Source organism: Cupressus sempervirens, chromosome 6, assembly GCF_028749045.1.
Source record: "Cupressus sempervirens isolate cs-2001-9-10 chromosome 6, ASM2874904v1, whole genome shotgun sequence".
Lineage (NCBI taxonomy): Eukaryota > Viridiplantae > Streptophyta > Pinopsida > Cupressales > Cupressaceae > Cupressus > Cupressus sempervirens.
In genome coordinates, this window is record NC_143123.1 from 696,047,051 (window position 1) to 696,060,904 (window position 13,854).

Sequence of the window (13,854 nt, forward strand, 5' to 3'; positions counted from 1 at the left end):
CATAGATCTTCTTACATTGCCTACTCACACTAGTCATCAACTTCAACCTCTAGATGTAAGTTTTTTTCTCCATTCAAGGCATATTTCAAATCTAAGAGGTCAAAATGGATGGCTAACATCTGCATATATAAATAAAGAGAACAAAATTAGGAGAACTAGCAAGAAAAGCTTTCAAACTTTCCCTTGTGCCTAGTAATATTATAGTTGGTATCCAAAGGACTAGAATTTAGCCATTGAACACAAATTCTCTTCGTAATGACATGAAGCTAAGTGATGCATTCAATGTTGAAGATGAAAATGATGTTGCAAGAATTGATAAAGTTTTAAAGTTAGCTAGTTATGATGACAATGCCATTTAAATTTGTGTTGCAGAAATGAAAAAACAACATAAAGATGATGCAAATGAAAAGAAAAATCCACTAGAAGATGTTGTGTTATCAACATAATTTGAAAATGACCTGCATGATGATATGTGTCTACCAACATAGTTTGATCCACTTGATTAGGTTAAAGGAGAGATAAAGGAATTGGAAGTGCAAATTGAGTTTCAAAATGAATATATTTCATTATCGATTCCTTCTCCACCTCCAATGCCAAGAAAAGAGGTGGTTCATTATTATGCTGAAACAAATAATTGGGAAGGTACAAATCATAATGAGGATGGAGTTGGCTACAATGAACATATCTTGGAAGCTTCAGATTTGGAATATACTAAAGATGAAGATGGACTTTACAGGGGTGAACCCACAATAGTGGGTTACACTTTTTCAGATGAAAAAATTCCTCCAAAATCAAGCAACAAGGAATTTTCATTTTCTTAGTTCCAATAGAAACTATTTAGTTTCTATTGAAACATACAATTATTCAAGTTTTGATAGAAACTTTTTTGTGCCACATAGTTTTGACAAAAACTACAAAGATAGTTTTGATCAAAATTATCTATGTAGTTTCTATCAAAACTACCAAGCCTGGATGGGGTTTGTTAACCCTGGTCTCCAACTTGCTAGTTTTCATCAAAACAAGTTATTTAAATTTTTATCAAAACTAGTAAAAAATTGGAATCTTCAAATATCATCACTCTAATGCCACATGTCATTTTTGATAGTGGGGCTACAATTTTGATTAGACGCATAGAGAGAGGCATCTGAATCTATCAGACTTTGAAAAGCATAAGATTTTTCTAATTTTTAACACATTTTCATTGATTTTAGTTAAATTTAATATGATTTTAGTTTTATTTTATATGTTTTTAATTTAATTTAATTATTTTTTTGTATGTATGTATATATCATGTATATATGCATATATACCATGTTTATATGTGTGTTTGTTTGTGTGTTTAAATATTCACCTTACCCCTAACATTAGTTCCAACCCTACCATGATACGAACCAGGAGCTAATATAAACTTCACCTTGGTCCTCACCCTAATCTTAAGTCTAATTAAACCATCACTAAAACCTAATCTAAAAACTAAATATAACCACAATCTTCACCTTAAATGTCATGTAACACAATTTTCTAACCCTCATGTAAATTTAATCCTAATCTTAACTCTAAAGATTATATAAATCCTAGAATTGACCTTGATTCTAAGCATAACCATAAAATCTAAATCATAACCATAATCCTAGAGGTTTGATCTTAGTCATCTAGGCTATACCATAACCATAATTATAACAATTTCTCTAACTTGAGTATGACCCTAAACCTAACTATATCATTAACCCAAAAGATATCTCTGGAAACCTAACCATGATCTAAAGACTACCTATAACTTTTTACAGTGATCCCCACTTCTTAAACCTAAAAAAACCTAATATGAATCCTAACTTAAATCTAATCTAAATGCTAACCCTAAACATAATCCTAACCCTATTGACCTAAAAATTATAGTAACCCAAGAACATTGATCATGATTCTAAGGATATAGCTCTAAATCCTAACCACAATGCTAACTCTAAGCCTAACCATAACTATAACCATAACATAAACCTTAATCCTAATACTGAACCCTAGTTCCCTAATTATATTAAACACTATTGATGACTATATACACAATTATAACACTAAACCAAACTCTAACCTTAATAGCTTACTCAACATAGGACAATAATCTGAATACACACTCCTAACCCTAGCCCTAAATATTTCCCTAGGCCTAAATATTTTCCTAGCCCTAACTTAATGAAAATACCATGATTAAATACTAATAATGACCGTAAACTTGATTTCAATACTAAACCCTAACCCTAAAATTAATCCTAACCATAATATAAACCATAATCATGATATACCATTAACTTGAACACCAAATCTAATCAAATTAATTTAAATTCTATGAGACACGTGCAACAAGAATAATATGTACTACTAACCATAACTCTAAACCTAACTATAACCCTAATAAAAAGTCTTAACCTAACCCTAATTTTAACTTTAAGCCTAACCCTAAAATTAACTCTAAACAAAACACTAACTCTAACTCTAACTATAGTCCTACTTATTTCCCTAAACTTAGCCATGATCGTGAAAATATACCTAATATTATATAGTGAATCTAGTTGTATATTTATCCTCTAATGTGTCAAGTAGTCCACCCGTGTGATCTACACTTTATAGACTTAATTAAAAAAAATTTATGAAGTTTTTCACATGCACACATGATACAAATTGATTAAGAATTAAAATAATGGTTAGGGTTCTAGAGTGAGTGTTTAGGTAAGGATTAGAATTACATTTGGACTACAATGAAGCTTCCAAGGTTAGGGTTTTGATTACACTTTTCATGGAGTTCAGATTAGGCTTTTATTAGCATTCATATTAGGGCTTTATTTGGTAAATATTAGGCTTAAATATTAGGGTGAACAGTTTTGACATTGTGGTCAAGTTTGTTATTAGTGACATGCACTTATTCATACATATAATATCTATAGAGCTTATTGCACAGTTAATAGTATTAAACAAGAATTTCAAGCTTTACCAAGTTCTACAGTTGCTACCCAATTCATGGAAAAATATTTAGTTTGTGCTAAGTAGTTTCTACCATAATGGTGATCAACAATGTAAACTGAGCTTCATAAGGTTTACTGAGTTCCTCAGTGCAAACTAAGTTCTGCAGTGTTTATTGAGTTAGCAGTTACAATAATGTGAATCTAGTGTTGACTGGGCCACTCAATGTTAACATAGTGATTTAGTTTATGCTGAGCTCATTGTGATAGCATTATTCAAGCTATGCAGTGTGAATCAAGTGATGCAATCTATATGCCAAGTTTAGTAGTATTCAGCAAGTCACCAATGTAGACCAAGTTTAGACTACTTGAAAGTGATCAATATGGACTGAGCTTCTATATCTACCAAATGCATGACAATGCTGAGCATTGTAATTGGATGTCAAGTATCAGAACCTCACGAAGATTGTCTTCAGAACCCAAGTTCCTACAGTTGGTCTGACTTTGTGTTTTTTGTGTAAACTTGTATTGTAACCAACTTTTGTGATTTATAAATTGGATTGGTATATATGTAATGTGTTGTATCACATTCAATAGGAAATATATATGGAATGTAACTAGAAGAGAAGAAAAAAAGTGTGAAATACAAAGGCTACAATAGTATAAGGAGCAACAAAGATTTATCTATCACAAGAAGGTGATTATTACAAAGGAATCTCATTTAGCAAACCAAGTTGTAGATCAGAGATAAGCCACTATTTCATCCTAACAGGTGGATCAGTTAAATCATTTCACAAGGTAGATTTAAAAGTATTTTATAAATCTCTTTACCAAGTGCATACTTCATTATATGTTTGTAAATCCTTTTGCAAGGTGGACCTAGCAGTCCTTATAGCTCTTTACATGGTAGATCATCAGAAGTGATTATTGTAAGCCTTAACAAGCCAACTTTATACTGCAGTACTAAAGCTTGTGAGTATCATCCCCACCCCAGTTTTACTTTCTATTTGAAAGGTTTTTGGGTCACCATATTGTGTATCAAAGTTTTATGAATGTTTTAATGCTTTCATTTTCTTATGCATGGAAATAGATCAGAATTCACATGAAGGAATAATTGGTAAATAATGATTGAGTTTTATTGGTTACCGATTCACCCCTCCCCTCTTAGTAACTTAGCTTATCATATATATTTCCAAAAATTGGTATCAAAGTGCTTGGTTCTCAGGGAAAAATTTTAACAACTCGAGCAAAGATCAGAGGCTATGGAGATATTTAGACTTGACAAAGCTATTAATAATGAAAAGCTAGATTTGGAATTGGCTATTGACATCTCAAGAAAGAAAAGAAGCAACTCTCTCAATCCTTGAAAAGAAGAAAAGATCTTGCAATTTGGATGAATGACACACTCTACATTGAAGAAAGAATTGAAGAAATCCATTCAGAAAGCAATTTAGATGGAACAAATGAGGCAATCAAAGAACTATTGGAAAATAATGGTACACTTAAAAAGTAAGAAAGCTAAGAAGAGAGTAAGAAATCCAGTCAACAAGATTATGTGAAGTCATGTAAGAGAAAAATAATATAAAAGAAGAGATAGAAGAAAAGAACAATGAAATTCAACACCTATCCCTTCAATAGGCTGACTTCATTGTTCAACTCACCAATGTAAATGAAAAAATCATGAATCTAAGATCAAAAAATGAAACATTGTAGAATGATCTAAACACTAAAAAGAAAACCAATGAGAGGGTGATGAAATCTCAAGAAAAAATGAATCAACAAAATGAAAAAATCCAATATAGAAAAAAGGGAAAAGTAGGAATTGGATATACAAAAGAAGGTGAATCATCCAAGCAAGGAGCTCAAAAGAATCAAAGACCTACTTCTAGTCACTATGGTAAGATAGGTCATACTTCAAAAAAATATTGGAGAAATGGGAAGGCTAAATTAAATAAAAAATTCTGCAATAGCAATCATCATTGTCATAGAGCTAATGAATGCAAAGAGAAACCTAAGTTTGAAGGAAAATGTCACAAATGCAAGAAGCATGGGCACAAATCTTTAGAATGAAAAACTAAGATATTGAACCCAACATAACAGATTGTAAAAGCAATATTTGGTTGGGACTATAACACTTGGTGCAGATGTCATTACTATGGAGAATTTGGACACATTGGAATGAATTGTTTAAAACATCACATGAAAACAAGAGACACCACTAGAATATGTTTTATTTGTACAAAACTTGGTCATCTTGCCAAGAACTAGATGAATACTAGAAGAATTGAAGATGAAAAGAAAGACAAGGCTGATAACATTAGAAAGTAGATGAGATAGTAATGGATTCTAAAATCTTCTAAGAATGCAAGTCCAAGCAATAATGAACATATCACCCAATAATTGGGTTACTCAAGCATTTCCACTTGATCTCTTGCAAGGAGAATTGGAAATAGGATTTTGAAGAAAACATCTCACATCTGTTCTACTCAGTAGAATGAAAGATCCATATCAAAATTTAATATGCAAAGGGATTACCAAGAATTGAAGAAGATGCTAATCATCAATGAGTGAGGTCAGGTTGCAGACCTTACCTACCAAGGTTAGTTTGCAAGATCCTACTGAGCAAGGTCGGGAGTAACTTGTTATTGTGTGAAAACAGAGTTGTGGATGTTGCTACCGAGCATTCAACATAGGCCAAGTGGAATATAGTATGTCATTTGAAGCAAGTAATTTTACCAAGCATTTATGGTAATCAAAAGGTGAAACTTGATAAAAATGTGAAATCAAATTCATTTCTCACCATAAATTTTCAAGACCTATTTATGTAGAGAAACTTCTAAGCATCTAAGCGAATCATCGTTGAAGATTTACATATCTTTGAAAACCTTACCAAGAAAATGGCATCCTCTAGTAGAAAAACAAAGAAAGGGTAAGAGATGTTAGTTCGAGGAGTAGAATGGAAGGCACCAGACTTCAAGCTGAGTCCGGCTATCATGAAAACCCTAGATCCAAGTGAAGCACGATCTCAAATTCCATTCAAGGTACTATTATTAATGATAATCATTCACATTTTTTATGTGCTATTCAAGATATTGGAACCCTACATATGGATTACTCATTGAGAGAATTATGTGTGAATGGTGTGTTAAAACCAAAGCATCAACACCTTGAAGCGAAGGGTTTGACTCATATTCCACATATGCCACAAGATTTTCAAATTAAATGGATAAGATTTATTCTCATTCATGTGCATAATGGTTAGTTATTGTTGGAGCAACCTATTGTGATAACAAAGAAAATGATCTATCAGATCATAGGGCTTCCAATGTAGCAAAGGCTAAAACAACCAAAACCCTAAGTTGGGTAAGGCTAGAAGAGAAAACCCTTGCAAAGTGGGATGGAAGGGGAATAAAGATCAACAATGTTACATATATGGAATTGAATTTTAGGATACATGTCATTGCACATATAATATATAGCTCAAGAAAACTCAAGAGCATATCATGTGAAGCTGTGGATCTCACATACAAAGTGGTCAAGAATAATATGTCACTTGACCTTGCCAAGTTGATGTTGAATTAGTTCAACAAACGTGGAGAGCATAAGAACTTCAAAGAACAATCCTTGTAAGTTTGGTTCATTTTTAACTTGTCTATTTTTCTATGTGCAAAAGTTTGTCCCATCTAAAGGTACTATTATATGGAGGAAGGATGTACCTATTTGTTACCAAATTATTGAATATATACCAGAAATGGGAGAAAACTATGTGAGTATTATGGATAACTAATTTGATGCATTTAAGGACAAGATGAATAATAGATTCAAAATACCCAAGAAACTTGTTTATTACTAAAAGGATGGTATTTGTTTCATGGTTGATAGTGATAAAGTATATATACAAGCAGTAAGATCGAGAATTATATGGGTCAAGCCTCTAGGTTATGAAGTTAACATAGATGAAACCAAGGACATTATTGAAGCACTATTTAATGATCCTATTGACCCAAAAGATGCATAATTTGGAACCTATGATGAAGGTAAGGAGAAAATTGAACTTCAAATAAAACTCCCTCAGGCGATCAACAAAGGAAAGAAGAGGATTGCAAAATTGAAAACTAGCTAACTAAAGGTAAAGGCGATGACATTGAGGAATATGAAGTAGAAGATGAAGAGGAGTCAGAGGAAGAAGAGCCAATAAATAAGAAAGGTGAGGTTATTATAACCAAACCTACAAAAACATCTATTGTAGTATTAACAAGGAGGGCATCTAGAAAGAAACTAGATAAAGAAGGAGGAGATGTGATCTTTAAACAACCTCCACCCACCTTTTAGGAAAGGTTGTAAGAAATAGATTTAGGAGCTAGCATAACAAACTTTAGATCACTAAGGTATGAGATAAGAACTATAGAGCAACAAAAGAAATTAGAAGACATGATAATGTCTAAGATTGGTAAATGGAAATATTCTGCAAACTAGCTTGCTTAGTAGATTTCAAATTATTTAATGGAGAAAATCAAGCCAAGATGAGAGCATGCTATGAAAACTACTAAAGGTATTTATGAGAAGACCCTAAGGAAACTAATTCCAAGCTTGAATTACAAGGAGGTGAAAGAATCCATTAAGAAGAATAAAGAAAAACTTACCTTGAGATTCAACACGTGTCTTATATTGATTAATGACATTGAACATGTGGTAAGGAATGCCACTAATGAATGGAAGAAAATTTTTAATCTTCACAAATAGAGTGATTTTGTGGTTGGTGTTAGTGACAAGGATGAAGATGATGATGAAAATGACAAGGAAGATGAAACTAATGATCAAGAGGTAACACATTATTACAATATAGATGATGAGGAATAGGAAGAGGAAGCTACTGAGGAAGATCTACCTGAAGTTTAGAACATTAAGGAGACCAACCTAGAGGAGATTGCAGCAGTAGTCATAGACTCACTTCCTCATTCACTAAGCAAAGCATTGAAAGCATCAAGCTTAGAGAAAGCTATTGCAAAATTGATTTTATCAAACATTGCAAGTACAAACGCTCAATCAATTTTTTACACCTATTCAGCTTAGTATTTCATTGATAGAAGTGACAAGCACTTCATCTACTAAGAAATCAACACTTCCTCCTCCATTAATTTTGGTTACATGAGGTATTTATTCAATTTGTGTAGTATCTACTTTTTCTACTAGTCCTACTATTTCTACCATTGTTTCCATTCTGAGCATGCAGTTAATAAGTGCAAGGACAATTGAGACCAAGTCTTAACTAAGTACAACTTTTTTTAATAAAGGAAAAGAGAAGGAAGAAGAAATTAATCTTGATGAGGAGATTGTTATTCTAAATCAGGATATCTCCAATCTTAATCCTGGTAAGATGCATATATTTGGAGAGCTACTTTAGAAGAAAGCTAAGCAACAAAGGCTTAGAGAAGAAATGAACAAGGAATTTCAAGTGCTTGAAGATGCAAAGAATATCCTAGTAGAGGCACTCAGCATAGAGGATGACACTTCTCAACCAATTTTGGCTCAGTTAGTAAAGGTAGTCAAAAATTTCAATGAAGATTTGAAGGAATAGGAGAAATTGTTGCAGAGAGTAGAGAAGAAATTTGAGAATAAAGTTTTGGAGCTTACTGCTCAAAAGATTGCAATCCATCAAGTAGACTTGTCTACTATTCTAGGCTCATTGGAGACCTCATGCAGCAATGTGACTTCATTATTTAGTAAACTCTATGATACTTCAAATTTCACTAAGGAAATTAAACATAAACTTTCTAATATTGATGAAGATCTGAAGGAAAGTGCACAATAGTTGCAACTTGACCCAAGTTATAGCTCTAACCATTATACAAAGATCGGATTCTTAACTGATATACAAGGAGAATTCATAAGAGAAGAAGCTAGGATAATAACTACATTGGTAGACATACAAGGCATGATTCTCCCAAACATAGATGCATTACAAAAACATATTGCACATGCTAAAATTCTCGTCCATGATAACAACTTCTCTATTGCAGATCACATGATAGAACTTTCAAAAAAAGTTCAAGTTGCATTGCACACATGCAAGGTATTGCAAGAAAATTGGCACAAGACAATTGCACTGATCTTAAAGATACATTCAAATTTCTTGTCACATTTTGGCATTACTGTATAGTATATAGCATACATCTTTGACATTAGTGTCCAAAAGGGGGAGAAGATATAATATAAGATGTAGTGTTCATAAAGGGGGAGAAAATGTATATATCATATGTGAAGATGAGAAGCTGTGAGAACATGTAAAATATATTGTATATATATGTATGAGGGAGCATTACCATATTATACATATGTACAGATATTCAGAGAATCATCTCTTACAAAAGCATTTTTGAAAAATCTCAAAAATAGAGTACTCTACCAAGTTGAAGGTACAAGATGGAGAATAAAAGGTGTTCTTGAACTTTTTCAATTTTGACTGATATGTACTTTTTATTTTTGTCACTAATACCAAAGGGGGAGATTGTTGATATTGCAATCAAGTTTGTTATTAGTGACACACACTTATTTAAACAAATAGTATCTACTAAGCTAATTGCATAGTTAACAATATTAACCAAGCATTTAAGGCTTTATCAAGTTTTAAAGTTGCTACTAAGCTCATGAAATAGTATTCAATTTGCAATGAGTAGTTTCTACCATAATGGTGATTAACATCGTAAACCAAGCTTCATAAGGTTTACTGAGTTTCTTAGTGCAAAATGACTTGTGCAGTGGTTACCAAGTTCACAGTTATAGTAAAATGAATCCAGTGTTGATCGAGCCACTCAGTGTCAATCAAGTCATTCAATTTATACTATGCTTGTTGTGATAGAATTGACCAAGATACATACTATGAATCAAGTGATTTAGTTTATATGCTAATTTTTTTTAGTATTCACTAACTCACCAGTGTAGACCAAGTTCAGACTACTTGGAAGTGATCAATACGGATCGAGCTTCTACATCTATCAGATGCCTAATGATGTCAAGCATTGACAATGGATGCCAAGTATTAGAACCTCACTGAGATGGTCTTCAAGACCCAAGTTCCTGTAGTTGGGCTGACTTTGTATATTTTATGTAAGCTTGTATTGTAGCCAACTTTGTTGATTTGTAAATTAGATTGGTATATATGAAATGTATTTTATCACATCCAATAAGAAATATATATGGAATGTAACTAGAAGAGAAGAATAGAAGTGAGAAATACAAAGGCTACAATACTTTAAGGAGCAACAAAGATTTATCTATCACAGGAAGGTGATCATTATAAAAGAATCTCATTCAACAAACCAAGTTGTAGATCATAGATTAGCAACTATTTCATCCTAATAAGTGGATCAATTAAATCCTTTCACAAGGTAGACTTAATAGTATTTTGTAAATCGCTTTACTAAGTGCATACTTCAATTTATATTTTTAAATCCTTTTGCAAGGTGGAGCTAGAAGTCCTTATGGCTACTAATAGGGTAGATCATCAGAAGAAATCATTGTAAGCCTTAACAAGCCAACTTTATGCTGTAGTACGAAAGCTAGTGGGTATCATCTCTACCCTAGTTTTACTTTCTGGTTGGAAGGTTTCTAGGTCACCATATTGTGTATCAAAGTATTATGAATGTTTTAATGCTTTTAGTTTCTTATGCATGGAATTAGATCAGAATTCACATGAAGGAATAATTGGTAAATAAAGATTGAGTTTTATTGGTTATTGATTCACCCCTCGCCTCTCAGTAACTTAGCCGATCATATATATTTCCAATGGAACATATATATGCACACATACAACATTCAAATTTGAAACCTTTAGGAAATAAAACACACAGGTACAAATGTATGTTATGTTTGTTTCATTTTTACAAAATTTTATACATACATGTACATAACATATGTTTGTTTCATGTTTACACTTATTATTTAATTTCATGTTTACAATTAATTTCTAGTTTCTTAAATGTCATTGTACAATTAATTTCAAGTTTATTAAATACATCATATTTTAATATAGGATGTAAAACACACATGTAATATGTATGTTATGTTCGTTTCATGTTTACATGTATTATATGTTTAATTTCTTGTTTACAAAATTATAGTTTCTTAAATGTCATTATAATAAATTTCAAGTTAATTAAATGTCATATTTTAATTTAAATTTTAGGTTGACACATTATACACATGCATACAACATACATTAAGCTCCACATGGTAGATCAACAACCTCCTATGCCCCCTGAGAAATAACCTCTTATCCCCTCTGAGAAGCAACCTGTGCACCCCTATAGTAGCCGATTCCCTAGAGCAGTAGCCTATCCCACCCCACATGGTCTATTATCACACCAACCAAGAGATTCCGAGATTTCATGAATCCTTGGCTAGTGACACATGCTCTAGTGTGTACAGTAGTACATGTTAGAGTATCTTACATAGAATCACATATATTAGAGATGAGCTTGATGGAGTTGTTCCATATTCTACTCATATTACATAGATTTTCCTTGATAGTAAGAGATGAGAGGTCTCTTTAGGTCTTTCATTGAAGTAGGTACAGGGCTTATTTCCTGAAGAGACACTGAATAGAGAATGGTTCCCACATTATGTTCCACAAAAGTATGTGAAAGGTTTTTCTCCCCTCAAGAGTATAGATCCACAAATGGTTGTACTTATATACACATGCTTCCTTGCTACTCATGGTCATTATCCAAATAATGACCAAATTCTACTCTATTTTTCACACCAACTTTATGTTGAGGTTCGCTTAGGTAGGATGGTGAACTACACTAATTTACCATCACATTTAGGACAATGTCATGGTAGACTATTTGATGGGAAGCCGTGTCATCCACCACAGACACATAGGTAAATTTCTAGAGAGAGGGCACCTACTATTTCCCCTATATTAGGTCCATTAGCTGATGGGGCCATGAATAATACCTAGTTGTAGGGGGTGATTTAGGGAGTTGGAGAGATTGCCACAACTATTAGATCTATTTTGAGTGATGAGCTTGGCTAGTATTTGATGTCTCATCAGCATTCTAGATCATAATCTAGTGCTTCATCTTCATGAGACTTGTACAATGTACTAGGCATCCCTTCATTGACTAGCATAGAGGGTGTCACTGGAGTGTTGGCATATGATACTATGACTAGTCTTGTTGAGGATCTATTATATTCATATAGATTCATATCAAAGCATCTTGGCATACCCATATTAGATGCTGAACATCATGTCCATGGTAGTATTAGGACACATCCTCAGCCAAATTCCTCTCATCAATCAAGTAGTGGTCATGGTGGTAGTACACATCATGATCCACCTACTAACCACTCTTTTTCTCTAGAGAGACATATACATACTAGTATAGACCCTTTAGCTAGTGCAAGGCATGGTCAGATTTTAGATGTGGGTCTTGGTGATGTAGACTTAAGCTTGTTGACCATAGGATAGATGGACTTGTTGACAAATGATGATTATGCTTCTATGCCATCTCATCTAGTCATTCCACTTGACTCATCATTATTAGGACATGTGCTAGTCACTAGTCATGCTAGCATAGATGCAAAGATGGAGCTAGATGAGGCCCAAAAAAATCTAGCTATATTGGTGGACACAACCGATACTAGGTAGTCTAAGTAATTATCAAATGTCTAGCATCTACATAGGTAAATCTATAGTTTTTTTGTTCATGTTATAATTTCAATTATTTTTTCAACTAATAATTTATGCACGTATAGATATCATGCATTTTTAGTTATACATTTTTAAATTTGTTTTGTTACACATGCATGAATATCTTGTGGGGGGGAATACCTTTTTTTACTCCATCTTTGATGCTAGATTGTGTACGTCATCGAGACTAATTCAATGTTTTTAGTAGTGGACAAGTGAGTTTTAAATTTTTTGAATTAGATACATGTGAGTTTTAAATACATAATATATAAATTTAAAAGAAATTTAATTTAATATGAAATTATATACATTGATATCACTTTCTTTTGAATCTATATATGGGCCAATAGATCCTTGTGAGCATCATAATAGTCAGTCTTCTATATTGGAATTCTTTAGAATAACTAAGAGGGGTGGGCGGGTGAATCAGTTACCCATGGTCCAAATGTATAACTAAAACTTTTCATAGCTCAGTGAGCCCTTAAAACACTTATTATCATGCACACATCCATAATATTATGCAATCACTTAAATACTTTTAGATTATTGTCAAATTAATTTGCAAAAATGTAAACATGAAACATAATAGATTCATCAACACACTTGACACAATGATTTACATGGAAACCCAATTTGGGAAAAACCATCAATGACATGCTACTCTTTTTCACTCTTCTGAAGTGATGCCCTATGAAAAGCTAACCCTGTTAAACTTTACAATACACACTTTTAAATGTGACCCTATTAAAGGATTTTAATCACCCTATTAAGAGTGAGCCTTGTTAGAGGACTCTAGACCATTAATTTGGGATTTCACCAGGTTAAAGAATTTACAAATGACTATTAGGTCAAACTTAATCCAAAGGATTTACCCTAGACTAATACAATTATTAAAGATTAACAATAAGGCTTGATCTAATAACAACTTACAACTCCATTTGTAGATTATAGATCTTTGTTTTAGTCCTCCATTCTAATTGGCTTTCACTCATTTCAGCTCTAATAGCTTGTTCACCCTTCAAGCATTCATATGCTTTAGCCTTCTTGTTTAACATTCAAATGCAAAATCTTCGCTTAGGTCACTTTATGAAGCAATACCCTTGACTCCTTGTCTAATTTCAGGTTAGGCAAGATTAGGTAGGATACAATAAATCTACCCCTCATTCCATATCACTTCTAGAAATTTATTCTTCAATTCTCTTTGAATTC